The sequence below is a fragment of the Silurus meridionalis genome, chromosome 11, assembly GCF_014805685.1.
Source record: "Silurus meridionalis isolate SWU-2019-XX chromosome 11, ASM1480568v1, whole genome shotgun sequence".
NCBI lineage: Eukaryota > Metazoa > Chordata > Actinopteri > Siluriformes > Siluridae > Silurus > Silurus meridionalis.
In genome coordinates, this window is record NC_060894.1 from 21,488,019 (window position 1) to 21,504,864 (window position 16,846).

The 16,846-nt window shown below is 39.9% G+C and overlaps 1 protein-coding gene across 1 annotated transcript in view; it reads right to left on the reverse strand.

Annotated features, from left to right (window-relative positions):
* Positions 1–16,448, reverse strand: part of il11ra (interleukin 11 receptor, alpha) — a 33,920-nt gene extending 17,472 nt beyond the window's left edge. The window contains exon 1 of the mRNA XM_046860769.1: positions 16,299–16,448. The gene's annotated coding sequence lies outside the window, so the exon portion shown is untranslated. The remainder of the gene's footprint in view (positions 1–16,298) is intronic.
* Between the last annotated feature and the right edge of the window lie 398 nt (positions 16,449–16,846).

The following is a 16,846-nucleotide window of genomic DNA, read 5'->3' on the forward strand; positions in this document are numbered from 1 at the left end:
TAACCTCAGCTCAGGATGGAGCAAGAAACTCTTAAGTCACACAATCTTATTATTACAGTGAAATCGATAGACTTGAAGCATTAACCACAGGCATGACTCTTTATTCAAACCAGCTCAATCAGAGCAGCTGCCTGAAGATCCTGTAAACTCATAAGTTCTCGTACAGTGCATTCGAGATTTATAAGAGGCTCTTTACTATTATATCTGTTGCTATTTACATTGTGGTCTTATGCATTGTCAAGGTCAAATGTCCACCTCACCCTCCTTAAACATGGGATGTGGATGCATCCTGGAACAAAACGTTGACACAAACATGGATGATTGTTAATGCATTACATCTGGTAACTACAACAGATGTGGCATTAACGGAAAAAACAACAAAGTGCTTGTTATATCTCATATCCTGCACTGATATTCTCAGTCGCATTACTGTTCTGCTTTCTTTACATATCGCACTTACACATGACTCACCGCACGTCCATTTTCAACCACAAGGTTTACCATACGGATCAGTCGATCTCGTCCTCTGGCCATCTTTATCCAAATTCCAGGTCGGATTTTTTTTGTTAAACGCACGTCACAGAGCATGCAGGAAGTTAATCACATAATTGTATCATGCAGAATTGTATAAAACACCTGTCTGGAAGCATTTGCACTAGTTTCGCTTTTCCGCTCATTTATTTCATTTTTTCCACCTTTAATCCACCACCTGGCCGAACGTCAAGAAGCGAACGAGCAAAGCGCTGCCAACCATCTTGTTTTGACCAGACGTGTCAGGAAGTATCGCGGTAAATATCGCTGAGAAAAGTTAACTGAGAAAACTGAAAAAATAAAAAAAAGCTGCACAAGACTCTGGAGGAAGGTTTAATGGTGAAAGACATGTCCAGGCAATTAGGGAATATTTGAACCACATTTTGAAAGGGTTTAGAAAAATCTTTAAACAAAGGGACCTCTGTGACACATAAAACACTAATAGTCTTATTAGTATAAAGCTTCTTTTTTAGGCTCTTTTGTCTTGAACGGATGCAACATAACATCCCATCAGCCCCTGTATTGCTTTGTATGTTGTCGATATTCCAAAAGCACAATAATCATTATAATTATTCACAATATTTTTTATCTCTATATAGTTATACTTTATGCTTTTATGCATTTTTACACTCTATTTACATGCATTTTACTACAAGTACATTTTATGAATGTGTATGTGACAAAATTAGATTTGGTTTAATACCATTTATCAGTCTAATCAAATCATCTCCCAAACAACCACCAGAATGTCTCTGTCCATGGAGCTTTTATTTATCTAGTGCGCACGTTTTGTCCAATCCTACAATGCACAAAAACTGGCCTGGACTAATAAAATATTCAGTGAACTGGAAAACCAAACTCCCAAATCTAAATCCGGGACCTAAAAATAAGAATGGTGGCGATTTGTCAGGACTTTCATCATGTAAAATCTGACGGCGCTTTCAGAAACGTTTGCAGGAGGAGGAAAGCTTTGCTTAGAGCAGCACAATTGGAGCTTTCCAAACCGCAAGCTGAAGCTATAATCCATCACTGATTTCAGCAAAATTACTGCAAAGCACAGCTCCACCATCAAAGCAGCACTTTCTTTCACTTTTGGTTAAACCATTGCCTCAGAACGCAATCATCCCGAACACAGAATCTTATCGGCTCTGATATTACACTGCGTCTGTGATTTACTCATAAGCGAGTCCAGACTGAGGAAGGAAGCCAAGCCTGTCGATATCAGTTCAGTGTACAGACACTGGCTCTTTGGTCCGTGCTGACATTTGAACCAGGTCCAGTTTCTTCATTCTCAAGAACATGACAAATTTAGCAGGAAGGTGTTCCCACCCTCACAAACCAGACAAACAGTCCAATGTACCAGCTATCGGCCACAACACAGCAGCAAGAGCTTTGCTAATGCTTCAAGAAATCAGAAACCTGGTTTAACTACACATGTACGCGTGCATATTTATATTTTTGTCTGTTTAGTCTTTAGGTATCATTGCAATGCTGATTTCATCTCCTGCTCAGGATGAAAAGCCACTCTGGATATCCAGCATAAACCCAGTCCGCAACAGAGCTCTACCCTAATGTAACATCTAATATTCCATTAGGAGTCCATTAAATCAGGCTTTGAATGAGCCAATAAAAATAGAGCACGCAAAAGAAATGATCTAGTAACATGCGTTTCCTCTTCACCTAGCTGGCATTCCCGCAAGAACTGTAATAGCCTGTTGTCGAAGTTAACTTCCCTTGTCCGTGCTTGCCAAACAGATAAATCCGTAAATGTCTTCACTCGTAAAAACATGAGCATGGGTTTATCAGAGCTATTTCACGTTACAAGAATTTAATAATTATCGCGGCTGATGTTTACCATGCAGAACGTGCACGTGTTGTTTTTTTATAACTCAATTAAGCTTTGTTACAGCGAATAACCCGCTCTGTTTTTTTTTTTTTTACCATCTAAACACTCAGATCCAGAGATGACACTGTGGTCGAGCAAGCCTATATCGTAGACGTGTAATCTGCGTTCACTCAAAATGTCTTTAAAAAAGAAATTCCAGAAAACGACGAAAAATTCGGTCTTGGGAAATAAAAATAATAATTATAACAATTTATTTAATTTTTAGTCTCAAGCTTCTGCACATATGTTTGGCAAAAAGACATTTGACACACACGGTGAAAATTCTTTGAGTAAATAAGTAAGTGCATACCTGTGCAAATATGTCAGCAAATAAGTACAAAAGTAAACATGTTTATGCAGGTAAAAACGTACATAAGTAACTAAGGAAGAGGGAGTAAGTACACAAGGAAGCAAGCTATGTATAAACGTATGTACATTACTAAGTAAATACATGCGTAACTAACTAAATATAAGTAATGCAATAAATAAATGAGCAAGGAAGTACATACTTCCAGTCTATATTTCTAAAAAGGTTGTTGTGCAAAAAGTAAACAAAACAGAATGCAAGTGATTTGTAAATCTTATAAGCCCATATTTTATTCACAAGAGAACACTGACAGCATATCAAATGTTTAATCTGAAGAAATTTACTATTGAAAAAATATGAGAAAAAAAAAAACGATGGCTGCAACAAAACGTCAAAAAGGCAACAGATGTCTGGAAAGGTAAGTGTTACTATAAAGAAACAGCTGGAGGAATATTTGCAACTAAATAGGTTATTTGGCAACATGTCAGTATCAGAGATTGAGCAATCTCTTCGGGCCCTCAGGTGTCACTGCATTTAAAACAGTGATGATTCTGTAATGGAAATCAGTGCATGGGCTCAGAAACACCCCCAGAAATCACTATAAATATAGTTCACCCTGCAATCCAAAATGCAAGTCAAATCTCCATCATACAAAGAAAAAGCTACAGTACAGACCAAAAGTTTGGACACACCTTCTCATTCAAAGAGTTTTCTTTATTTTCATGACTATGAAAATTGTAGATTCACACTGAAGGCATCAAAACTATGAATTAACACGTGGAATTATATACATAACAAAAAAGTGTGAAACAACTGAAAAATGTCATATTCTAGGTTCTTCAAAGTAGCCACCTTTTGCTTTGATTACTGCTTTGCACACTCTTGGCATTCTCTTGATGAGCTTCAAGAGGTAGTCACCTGAAATGGTCTTCCAACAGTCTTGAAGGAGTTCCCTGAGAGATGCTTGGCACTTGTTGGCCCTTTTGCCTTCACTCTGCGGTCCAGCTCACCCCTAAACCATCTCGATTGGGTTCAGGTCCGGTGACTGTGGAGGCCAGGTCATCTGGCGCAGCACCCCATCACTCTCCTTCTTGGTCAAATAGCACTTGATGCCTTCAGTGTGACTCTACAATTTTCATAGTCATGAAAATAAAGACAACTCTTTGAATGAGAAGGTGTGTCCAAACTTTTGGTCTGTACTGTATATGTGAACATGATCCATAACTGCCACCATCTTCTCTGGGACAAAACTGATTTAAAATTAACTGAAGCAAAATAGAAAACTGTTCTATGATCCGACGAATCGAAATTTTCAATTCTTTTTGGAAACCATGGATGCTTTGCATTTGGTGCATAATGAAATGAAAAATACAACAAAGAAGACCCAGGATTGTTCAGCAACTACAATCTTGTATCAGACCCAAATGAGACAACATTACTATTCCAAATCTCAAGCAACTGGTCTCCTAAGCTTCCAATGGTAAACATGGCCCTGCCATTTCAGGCTTAATTTTTCATGTCTGTTGCAACCCAGGCCTCCTCACCTCACCCCGCATCAGTACCTGACTTTACTAACACCCTTATAAGCTGAATGGGCAGAAATCTCCACAATCACACTCCAAAAGCTAGTGGAAACTTTTCCCAGAAGGGTGGAGGTAATTATAACAAAAATATAGATTTCATGTAAAAAAGCACATACCAATCTGAAGATTAAGTCTCCACAAACTTTGGTCCATATACTGTATGCACTTAAGTGGCTAAGTACATAAGTAAGCAAGTTACATATATAATAAAAGTAATTATATCAATTTGCCTAAAGATGTCTTAAACCTTGTAAGCTGTGAGAGATTTGATTAAGTTGTTGGTAATCTGTGTGCCATACTGTAGCAAAAAAAAAAGAAAAACAGAACGGAAACAGAAGTTTAAGAATTACATCGGAAATATTTTCCCAGACGAACATATTTTTATGTTTTGCAATAAAGACATCTTAGAAAGACGATGCAAACGTTTGGGCCCTGTAATCAAAATGTCAGAGACCTTTCCAGTGAATGCTAAGCTCATTACAGCCATGAAACCCAGCTGGAATAGGCAAACACGGCTCTGTTAATCCTTCGAGAAAAACAAGGCAGAAGGCGTTTTATTAAGTTCCTCCTTCCCTCAATCCTCTAACATTTAGCTCATTGTGAGAGACGATACAGCGGTGGGAGGACGCACTGAAAGCGATATATGTCCTTGGGGCAGCAGCATGTATGCACAAACACATTGAGGTGCTGAAAGGTGCTTGTGGCCTGGTGACAAATTGATGACACCCATCAGGCACTGCTGCAGGACAAGGTCACTGGAACAGCTATGAAATGCACTGAGGCCTGTCTGGGCTCACGGCTGAGTATTTTTGCTGCGGTGACATTTAGGTTCTTGTTTTGTTTCGAATATTCCAGATTGTTATCTCCACCACATGACTAACAGGCCTGTAGCTGTAATGAAAATAAACTGCAGGGATGTCCACAGGGCTTCGCAATAATGCAATAAGACAACCGGCCAAGAAACAAGTAGGCACCAATTAAGCAAATTACTCCTGAGCTTATGAAAAAAGAAAATTCATGTATAAAAATAACTACAAATCCTGCATGGTTTACACTAGGATACTGGCAATATGAAGCAAAATCATCAATACCCTGATTGACTATGAATGGAAAAACAAGAACTCTTTATACTACACATATATTTACATTTAGAGTGGTCTTTTTTTTAAACAGATTTCCAAAAATGTGCCAATTAATTTTTTAAATGTTAATTAAAAAAATCATTAACATATTTTTGCACCATTATTGCTTTCCTGCCAAATGTTATACACATACATAAATACATATATACAGTGTGTATACAGTACACACACACACACACACACACACACACACACACACACACACATATCCATCATACATCAAATTTAAAATGACTATATTTACCTTAAAGTAGTAAAAAATAGTAGTAAATTTCCTCAGCTTAAACATTTGATATATATTCTATGTTAAATTGTGAATAAAATTTGAGTTTATGAGATTTGCAAATTATTGCATTCTGTTTTATTTACATTTAACGGTGTCCACTTTTAAACTTTTTAAGAATTGGGTTTGTGTGTGTGTGTGCGTGTGTGTGTGTGTATATTGTTCATTCCTACTTCAAGCATTTTTAGATGATGAATGAATTGTCAAACATTCGAATGATTTATAGTTAGATGCATGAAAGATGATGTGGAACATCTAAGAGACAAGTTCCTGTTTTTACCCACAATACAGCTGTAATAAACAGTCATTACTCTCTCTCTCTCTCTCTCTCTCTCTCTCTCTCTCATATACACACATACATAACAGTGTAGCTTTTCATTTAATATGAAAAATGGCGAAATAAGAAAGCATAACCGAGAACACTTTCCATTATGTAAGCAGTCCTAACAAAACTCTTTACAACAAGAACAATTACAAGAACCTTCAAGTATTTGTTGCTTCTGCCATAAAAGTCCTTGTGTGTAAGCTACAGGAACATAATGCATTAGAATGAGTGCATATACGTGTAACCTATAGTTTTTGTTATACTAACATTGAGTTCTACAAATATAACACACACCTACAGACCGGTGGGACTGAAGAATCCAACAGGACCATGGTAGAATAATAATGATCGAATGAATGGGGTTATAAGGCCAGATTCTTCAACAATTAAACGGAATGCTTCTTTAAAGTTATAGAACTTCTGTATTGTCATTATTTTACATGGTAACAGAAAAACACAACTTTATATCGCATATTTCAACCAGATGTTCTGTAGGATCCGTCCCTTCATGCCAAAATGAAAGGAGAATTTATGAGCGTAACGGCCGGACGAGTGTGAAGCGAGATTTGGTCGCGATCAGGTTTTAGAACTGGAGAAGTTTGCCATGCGTTCTGACTCATCACCCGGCCCACATGTTCGACAGCCAGTCTCCAGAAATAGAGACCTCAGTGTCATCAAAAAAAGTAAAAAAAAAAAAAAACATCCCACCACTAAACTTGACTTAGCCACTTAGCAGCTGGGAGCATAGCTGCTTTCGACACAGCACCAGATTTCTTACTGCACGTTCACACCATTCGTGTGAACTCGGAGGTTTTATCCAGAACGTCCAAAACCACAAAAACAATGCTGGTCTTGGGACGGCCCTCGCCTTGAACACAGGCCTTACGCTTTATTGTCAAGTGAACGGCTAAAGATCACAAACAGCAGCCTATAAATACCAAGCATTACAATGCAAGGAAGAAAAGAAAGAGCAAGAGAGAGTGTGTGCAGTTGGAGACCCGAGGGGGAAAGAGGCCGCCTAAGAGTCGGACAAACAGCTTGGAAAAGGCTGAGGAATGCACGAACCCTGCCAGATTTCTGAGACTCCATTAAAAATCCAGACTCTGCATGAGCATTGAGCGCTTGCAAATGTTTAATAGTCCATCGCCTGACAGCCACGGCACCGATCTTTCTCTCTGTGTGCCACGACAAAAGGAGGCTTTGGCATGTACTGTTTACTGACATAAGTTCGGCATGGCCAACGCCTACTGCTATAAAAAGCATTGTTAGCATTTGACGCCTGCTATCTGCTGTTTGTTTAAGCAGAGATGGAAAGGTAAGGCTCAGCTCGAAATAGCCGGGAGGGTCAAGGTGACTTGTAGAGAAGTGCAGCAGAAATGCCCTCCAGGAACGAACCTATGAATAGCGCAGATTTCTTTCGACAACTGACAAGATACGTAAATAACAGCCACTTTCTTTTAATTGATGCCTTCGGTCTCTTAAGGAAGACGTGTTCATCCATGCCACACTGCAGTCCCTTATTAGCACCCTTTGCACGCCAGGCAAGTCTAAGCGTAGTTCCCTGTAATGACTCACAGAGGAACACTCAACACAATCCTTTTTTTTTACAAGGGAAAATGTGTGTGTTTGGGGGGGAGGGTTCAAAATAGATGCCATCCCTAATTTGTCACATTCCAAAAAAAAAAAAAAAAAAACAGTGGGGAAAAAAGTTGCTGTCACATTTAAGGAACTCACCAAAGACAAGACAAAATGGCATACGCACAACTATAATGCATGCGTTTGAATCAATATCGGCGCAATTTCCCTGAATTATTACCCCGCAAAAGGTCATCAGAGAAAGGTAATGACATGATCAGTGCACTAATGATGCATTGATCAAAGCGGGTTTATCCTGTGTTCACCCTGCTTAATGAGGCACGCAAATGGGAAAGCGGTGCGCCTGAAATTCGCCGCTTTACACAGCGGGATATTATGTACCTACGTGCCTCTATTCAGTCTACCAAACCCCGTGTTTGGAGGAAAAACGTTTTACACGAGAGGCACGCAATTATACGCAAATCACCTATTAACTACTGAGAGTTTATATACCTCCCTTCCCAAATGTGTTTACTGTGCAGGATATCCATCATACACGCTTCCAAAGCACTTCTTATCTCCGGATTTGCTCTTCTACACACATTTCTCACACCGTTCGAACTGAGACTCGTTAAAGATTAAAGGCAGGTTGCAGCCGGACAAAGGGAACGTAACTGGCTGTGAGTGGAAACTCGATCTCTCGCGTGAACCAGAACAGTTCGGCTTCTTCAAACTGGATTATCCTTACCTGGAAACTAATTGGAATATTGAAAGAGATTAACGAATCCTTGCACTTCGCAGTAACCCAACCTGGCTAAAAGCCACTCCTATGCGCCATGTTGGTTTGTTATTGAGTGTTGAATCCGTTGTGTAACGCTGACCTGCGCTGCTGGAGTGTGACGCATCGATGCCGGATATTTTAGCCTGTTTAAGTGAGACGCTTCCCCCGGTCCGATTCCTTCAATCCGTGTTTAGGTTTTGGGAAGAAACAAAAATGCCTGTCGCTTCACAGATCAAAGAGAAGCAGCGACAATGTGAAATGAGCTGCGTGAATGCTGGAAATTAATTCCTTTAAGCTCATTGACAAAGAAAAAATATTTTACTTCATCTCTTCCTTATGCACTTGTATGAACTGAATGCTGGTTTCTCCAAAATCCCCTGCAGTGCAAGAGAATCTTCAGAGAACCGAGTTACGCTTCTTCACAGAGAGACCTTCTTGAACATAAAAAAAAGAGGGATAAGTAATTGTTGAAGATGTTTAGATAGGCAAAGGTTGCTAAACAGTTCAGGACAGGGAGTCACAGCCATCATTCTCTCCTTGTAACTCAAGCAAAGACCACCCAGCTGTGTGGATGTGGATGCGGCTTATACAGCTGACTGATTTGCAGTCCTGGTTGAAATTGCATGTCGTTCAGGTTTTTCAAAAAGTTATATTTTCGAAGCATAATACATAAATATGGCTATGAGATGTTTTTCTGTTAATGTTTTTAAGGTGTGTGCATTAGCCACAAACACCCAGTGGATTGAAGCAAGCCTAGAATTAAAGTGTGCAAGGTTTGGCAAGAGTCGGTCGTTACCGAAGAAAATGCTCGAGTTTTGGGAAAAAAGATTTACGCAGAAATTATGTGGCGAACTTGCCTTAGGAAACAAACCGAGAGCCAACAATGGAGGCCGAGTGGAACACAGCTGAAGAGTTTTTGTCCTCTGAAATTACAATTTTGCATACAGCGTGCATAAATAATCCCATGTGTATCTTGTCGAGGCTGGATTTCAGCTCGGGAAAAAAAAAAAAAAAACAGATTTAAAATCATACACCGAGGCTAGCTTGTGGAATGCAACACAGCTGTGTATAACTTAGGCGAAACAGGCTGCAAGCGCACGGCCGATAAGACCTCGGAAAAAAAACCACAAGGTTTGCTGAATGTACACATCACACACAACGTACCTCACAGTTCGCTCGAGCTGCACCTCGACCGCCAGGCGAGGAAATGCAGAGTTAAATTTAGCTCATGCTGCAACATGGCCAAGCAAATAAACACGTGTACAAATGGTAGACCAGTTGAAGCGCCACAATCAAAGCCTCTGTGCGCTACGTTCGTCCCGACGGTGAAGCCGTCCAGCTGAAAACATCTGCATCTGTCCTTGCGTCATCTCGCCGTTGACTCGTATCTTTACGCGCTGCGACAGATCGAGACGAAAGGTTGCTCTCAAGGGCTCGCAAAAATTTCCCAATTCTGTGCTTGGACAGTAAATTTTGTATAATTGCTCAGCAGACTGGACGGACTGCCAGTGTTTCAGAGTTCTGATATAAATCAGGTTTGTCATCTTGCAGGACTCTGCGCACTAGCCATCGGACCCTTAAATCCGTTGCCCATGGAATTATCTGTTCGATCTGGTATTCCCTTTAGGCACTGGCCAGGTCAAGATGGCTACCATATGCCAGCTCTTCTATAAGTTTTGGATGCTTTCCCAGTACAACTGAAGCCTCAGCCAGCTGTGCACAAAGGTAGAATGCGCAGATATTCTACTAATCGCACTGCTAAACTAAACTCTAGAACGTATCAACACAACGGATTTAGTGATATACAATATTTTATACTGTCACAATGTTCTAATTTTTTTTTTCCAAGTCAAACATCGCTAAAATTGCACTTCTCCATCGCTGCAAAATTTTTTACGTCTGCGGTACAACCGAGAGAGACTCGTGCCAATAACAGAAAGCTGATTGGCTGTCACGTGTTGGTCTCATTTGTAGTCGTAATACAGCCAATTGTATATGGAAAACTACAACACCACGGAAACTAACAACAAAAAACCTAGAACAGCGAATTTAAAGACTTTTTAGGGCCTAGACTTTTAAAGACCCCGGAAAAACCCTGTGCTTTTAGCAGAGCAGCTTCCAGTCGGCCGTAAAACCTGTGCTGTTTTAAACACCTTTATATTATATAGCATTACCTTTTTAAATATTATTATAAAATACAAATAAAAAAATCCACCATCCAGCTGTTTGCGATTGCCCCTTCCAACAAGCAGTTCCAGACTACACAAGTGTCAATAATAACAAAAACAACAATTATAATATAATACCATTAATAAAACCTGGCCATGTCTGAAACTCTGATAAATCTGTCTTTGAAAGTTTAAAACAAATAACTGTGTTTCTTTAGGGGGGTAAATGCTAAGCCCAGAAAAAAAAAAGTCTAGTTCCAGACTGATTGATTTCTTCATTCAGTGGTTGCAGACTTGGGCAGCGAACTTGATTACAAACTTGCGATTTCAAAGTTGCATCTGGAAGTCTGCAAAACCTTCCATGGAAATGAGAAAAACAAGCAGCCATGATTTACGTCAAGCAAAAAAGGATACGGTGCTGTGAGTCACAGTTGCACCAAACTTGGAAACTCTCACTGACCCACATGGCCTGTGATAATCACCTTTCACCTACCAAAGACTAGTGGAAGTGCTCGCTTTGTCCGAATAAACGTCTCACTCATGCACGAGGTCGGAGACAGAGCTCAACAGCTTGGCATTTAACATGGCGCCATAGAACTGCTGAGTGTAATTACAAGGGCAATGCTCGCTCCAACATGCTACCACATCATGGACAGCACTGAAGTCCACAACACAAACATGCCTTTCGCACAAACTAGGGACGTAAATCAGAGTCAGATGGCGCCAAGCCCGCGAGCAACGAGCACATCTGTGAAGCTTTCGAGACAGTCGTTTACTTTTGTAAAGCAAGTGGCATAAGAAACATGGGTTCGATTTCAGCTCAGAGCTACGTGACTCATGAAGCGAAAATGCACTTGAATAGTTTCAAGAAGAGGTCACAAACTGCTGCAACATCGTCTTGTCACGGCGACAAAAACCTCTGGTTGTAAAACCCCCGTGTTTGCAGTGTACGTTCGAGTTCCAAAACCGTGATCCATTCAACAGGCGGCTGATTTCTCTCTGTCAAAGCTTTGCAGGTGTGTGGCGTTCCCCGGCATACGATTCCCAAACAGTGGAGTGCTCTCTCCAGAAGATAAAGTACACTGGCCCCCATGAGTCATAGCTGCTGGGAAGCGAATGAGTATTTTATTACGGCTGTTCCAACATGCATGGCTCATGTGCAGCTTCAGCCCCAGACACGTCTAGAGCAGGCTGGCATCCAGCCACCAGCACTGCACAGTTCCATACCCTGCAATGTTTTGGCGTTACCACCGATACCAGGCCCGGGATTATTCTTAGGCTGTGCAATCCACACTTTGGTGTATTCTGTCCCTTAAGGGATTAACGGTTGCCCGTGGCTCCTTTTGTGGCTGTAGCTGGAAAGAGAGATCTGTTGCAGATAAAAAAGGCTTTGACTTGATCAAAGGAGATGCCAATGAGGCCTTGGAGAAGGCCGAAAATATAAGACCGCCTACCCTTACAAATGGATCTCGAGGGAAAAACAAAAGGGTGTGTGTATTTAATGGATGCTAGTTTGGTTTGCCCAGACTTGGCTGAAGGAGCACCTGAACAAAACCATGTCAGATATGTGGCACAGTGAGAAGAAACTGCACATGGCCAGATCTCTTTGTGGAATGAGTTTATTATTATTATAATTATGGTGAATAAGGACAGGAAAATCAACACTAGTCATAAAATGCCTCATTTCATGTTTCTGCAGGTGTCACAAAGTCAAATTTAAGACCATTAAGAATTTAATTTAACACCTGTATCGCAACACCAAAAACACACAAATACGTTGTTAGCAACTGGCCTTAACCAAACCCTAAATTCTTTTTTTTCCCCCAAGCCAAACATCGCTAAAATTGCACTTCTCCATCACTGCAAAAATTTTTACGTCTGCGGTACAACCAAAAGAGAGACTTGCGCCAATAACAGAAAGCTGATTGGCTGTCGCGTGTTGGTCTCATTTGTAGTCGTAATACAGCCAATTGTATATGGAAAACTACAACACCACAGAAACTAACAACAACAAAAAAACCTAGAACAGCTAATTTAAAGACTTTTTAGGGCCTAGACTTTTAAAGAGCCCGGAGAAACCCTGTGCTTTTAGCAGAGCAGCTTCCAGTCGGCCGTAAAACCTGTGCTGCTTTAAACACCTTTGAAAATCCTAGAACAACAAGCTGAACCGAGATAACACAATTACACCCCCACAATGGGCAAAAAGGGGAATTTAGACACTTGAAACAAGGAAAGGCGTCTTGCCAGTCAACGGTGAGGCCAAGTTATTCATACGCCACTTCGCCGCTAACCACAGTGTACTCCGTCAATCCTCGCACACCACATAAGTGTGCTTCGTTTATTCTTTTATATATTGTGGGCAGAGAAGAACCAATGGCAAAAAAAAAATGGACATACTTCAAGCTAATTTCAACACATTGAAATATTGATTTACAGTTTTTTCGTCCTGAATTCCAAATGTTACCTGAGGCATATCTCCAAAAAAAAAAAAAAAAAAAAAAAAAAACAAAGGAGGAATTTGTTTTTAATTACAAAATGTCAACCAGCACCACAAAATTAAAAGATGCAGAAACACCAACTATATTTAAGGCACTTGCTGGTTGCTAATTACAGAGGGGAAATACTGGCAAGAACGCAATTTCCTTTACATGGATAATGTATTGGCGGCGCGTTATGTTGCGTGTATAATTTAATTCTGTTGTAGAAAACATTTTATATGATATATGACTGACCTCATATTGCTTTTTCTTCTGAAATATGGTATTATAGTATTACAGAATTCAGAGGTCATTCCTCCCAGATGACAGTATCCATATCCAACATTTTAAATGCTGAAATTATACTTTATTGAGGCAAAGTTAGAAAAAATGGATTAAAATCAGGCATGTGTGCACCATATAACGATCCGCCAGAGCTCTTGTTTCCATGCAGTTGTCGGCGGGTCTCTAATGATGCTGATAACGTTACAACAACTCACTCTTTCCGTGCAGTTTGGCAACATCGTGTCCTGATATCTAGCCAGACCAGTGGACATCTTAATTACTACTTAGCTTCTGGGAAGCCGTTTAGTCGGTGACACTTCATAAACAAAAGTCGTCTGTTCTGCTGTTTTAGTGCGCCGAAAAAAATACAAATAATTTCACATCCTGCTCATCAAAAAAACAGCCATCGAAAAAATATTTTGGAAGAAGTTGACCAGCGAAGACATACGGATTTTATAAGCAGTGTATAAAGGGGGTGCGGGGGAGGGGGTGATTGGGGGAATTGGGCTTGAGGAATAGGAAAAAAAAACAAGCTGAAATTGTACCCGATTTGCGTAACAGTACTATGGCAGTGGTTTAAAATCCCGTCCTGGGCCTCATGCAGTTATAATCTTGGAGGTGCTCGGAGCACGGCATGGTTCTGACTTGGCAGCAGAAATCTTTTTTTTTTTTTTTCTCCTTAAACAAAGCTCGACAGAGAAAAGCACAAACGAGTTTAATTTAAAACTGATTACAGCCATTCCAAAAAAACATGCTGAAATATGAGCCAGAAACGCTCAGTGTATAAGAAAAAAACTAGGATTAGCAAACTGATGATTGCGTTTTGAAAAAGTGGACCATTTCACTACGACATATAAGAACAGAACTTTACTCTTTATATATATATATATATATATATATATATATGAATGCGCAGGTATGTTTTCCATATTCAAGGTTTTCACAAGCCAGAAAACCTCATGTTTGCATTCCTTCCTGTGCTATGGACCGTGAGCCTTCCACTTTAGAGCAGAGGAATGCACATCTGGATACACCTTCCCTGTGTGTAGAATTTCTAGCTACTCTTTGACAATGCAGTGCAGAAATAAAACGAAAGCCTCGCAAACCGAGCGCTCAAACAAACTGAAACAAAAGCTTTCGGGGTTCTCTGTGAAGCAAAGCCTCTTGAACACAATCGCTCGAAGCCCCAAGCTCTTTGGGAGATTACAGGATTTAGACGTCCTGTTCGTGCCGAAGGCTGAAAGGTTCAAAACAATCACCCTGTGTGTAAATCCCACACTGAGAGGTGCAGTGACTGTAGTGTGGCTGCTGGGACTTTATGCTGGTTAAAGCAGAAAAAATAGTGCAGGGGAGATGTAAACAAAACTGGAGATGAGGGCATTGCTCTGATTTCAGTCCACAAGCAGACCACACAACAACAGATTTTTTTTTTTTATAGGAATAGGATGGAATGCAATGAAACTAACTGGTGTAGTGGAGTTGAGTAGAGTGGAATGTAAAAGAATGGTATGGAACTGTAGAATAAAATAGAATGGAAAGAGAAAGAAATGGAAAATATTGCATATAAAAATGAAATGGGATGTAATGAAATAAAAATGGAATGGAAAAACGTGCCATGGAATGGAAAAAGAATGCATGGATTGGAAAAGAATGAGTGGAAGGCCATGAAACTGAAAAGAGGAATGCAATGGAACGGGATGCAGATACGTTATGACGGAACTAAATAGTGGAATAAGATATGACAGAAAGTCGACTCGAATGGTGCAAAGTGGAATATAATAAAATCTCCTAGTTTACGGTCAGAAAGTGTTTTATCGCCTTTTTTTTTTTTATAGTTATTGGTTCTAGGTTTCCAGAAAGTCTTGGCAAAGCCATTAAGATCTATTTTCTCACATCGCAATACGAAATATTTCTTTTCACAAACGAGCCCATTTCTTGCTTGGCTGTGACGTGAATAAACTCCTGAGCCAAGGTCAAGACAGAAGAGGAGGAGGGTCATAGATAGTAAAAGTATTCTCAGAACCTAAAAAAGTGGTTGATGTTGAACATGTATGTGCTTATCTAGTAAACTGCATGAAAAAACAACAACAACAACAACAACAATAAATGAGTAAATAAATAAATAAAATAGAAAGATCACACCCAAGCATTTTCCTGTTAAGCAGCAGAACTTCAACTCCAGACCCAGTAATTATTCAAGTGGTTTTAAAGATAATCTTTGGACTAATATATATATATATATATATATATATATATATATATATATATATATATATATATATATATATATAAATAATAGGGAAGGAATTTGCAGATAACTGTTTATTTGTTTATTATTATTGTTATTATTATTGTTATTATTATTATTATTATTATTATTATTACTACTACTACTATTAATACAGTACATGCAGGTCTGTAGGTCTGTAAGTTTTGCTTTGTAGATCAAAGAACTATGGACTTGTAAACAAACAAACAAAAACAAACAAACAATCTCCCTCGGATGAGATCTCATGCACGTCTCTGTAGGTGAGATCTGGCCATAATAAAGTGTAAGTGGAAAAACACTGTATCACATTTCATGTTTCTCGTGGATTTGATCATGTAACGGATTATAATGCAACAGTGTAACCATGAGTACTGTTTTATTCCACTTTATTCCACTTTATTTACACTCACACATCAGGGTTATGGCTGGTTTTTAAGCTTGGTCTTCAGCCGCTCCTCAAATGAACCTCTATTCACTCATTGATTGATTAAAGTGGATATAAGAAGATCAAACTCATGAATGATGATTAAAGAGCTGGAAGTTCTGCAGGACAGAGTTGTAGAAAGACAGAGCGTCTGTTCGGTCGGGAGCCAAAACTTTTCCTTCTCCCGTTTCACCTCCGCTCAGCTCTCATTCCATTCTTTTTCCAGCCCAATCCTGAGCACAAACCCCGGAATAAAAGCTTACCTTAGAAGTCTTGGAGTGTCAGACAGGCATTTTGACGCGGTTCCTCTCCATGGTTGGATCTGCGTTCAGTTTTTTAGGCTTCTAAGCAGCTCTTCCAGGCGCTACAGGCTGTGACTTTTCCCTCGTTAGGTTCTATTGGAGGATGGGATGGCTCTTTCCTCCACCCGTACCTAGGACTTGGACAGCCGCACCTTGGACCAGGATTGGCTCCGGGTTTTCCAATCCTGCTGTCAGGAGGCGGTTCCAACCAATCCGTGCTCCACAGAACCAATATTATCCAATCATAGCCAATATGGCGGAATATGGGTTTGGAAACAAGACTGTCCCATTTCCTGTGGCAGATACAGTATAGAGGGCAATTAAAGGGCCAAGACTTTTACTCATTAATACTAATTATGGCTACTAATTAATTGTATAGCTTCAGTATATAAGCAGGAACTTGAATAGAACAGACTCCGTGAGTTTGTCATTCATCTGGTTCCAGGGTTCCTCAGACATTCCCAAGCCTCGCCAGGAGCCTTCCTACCTGGATACGTTTGGACACGCCC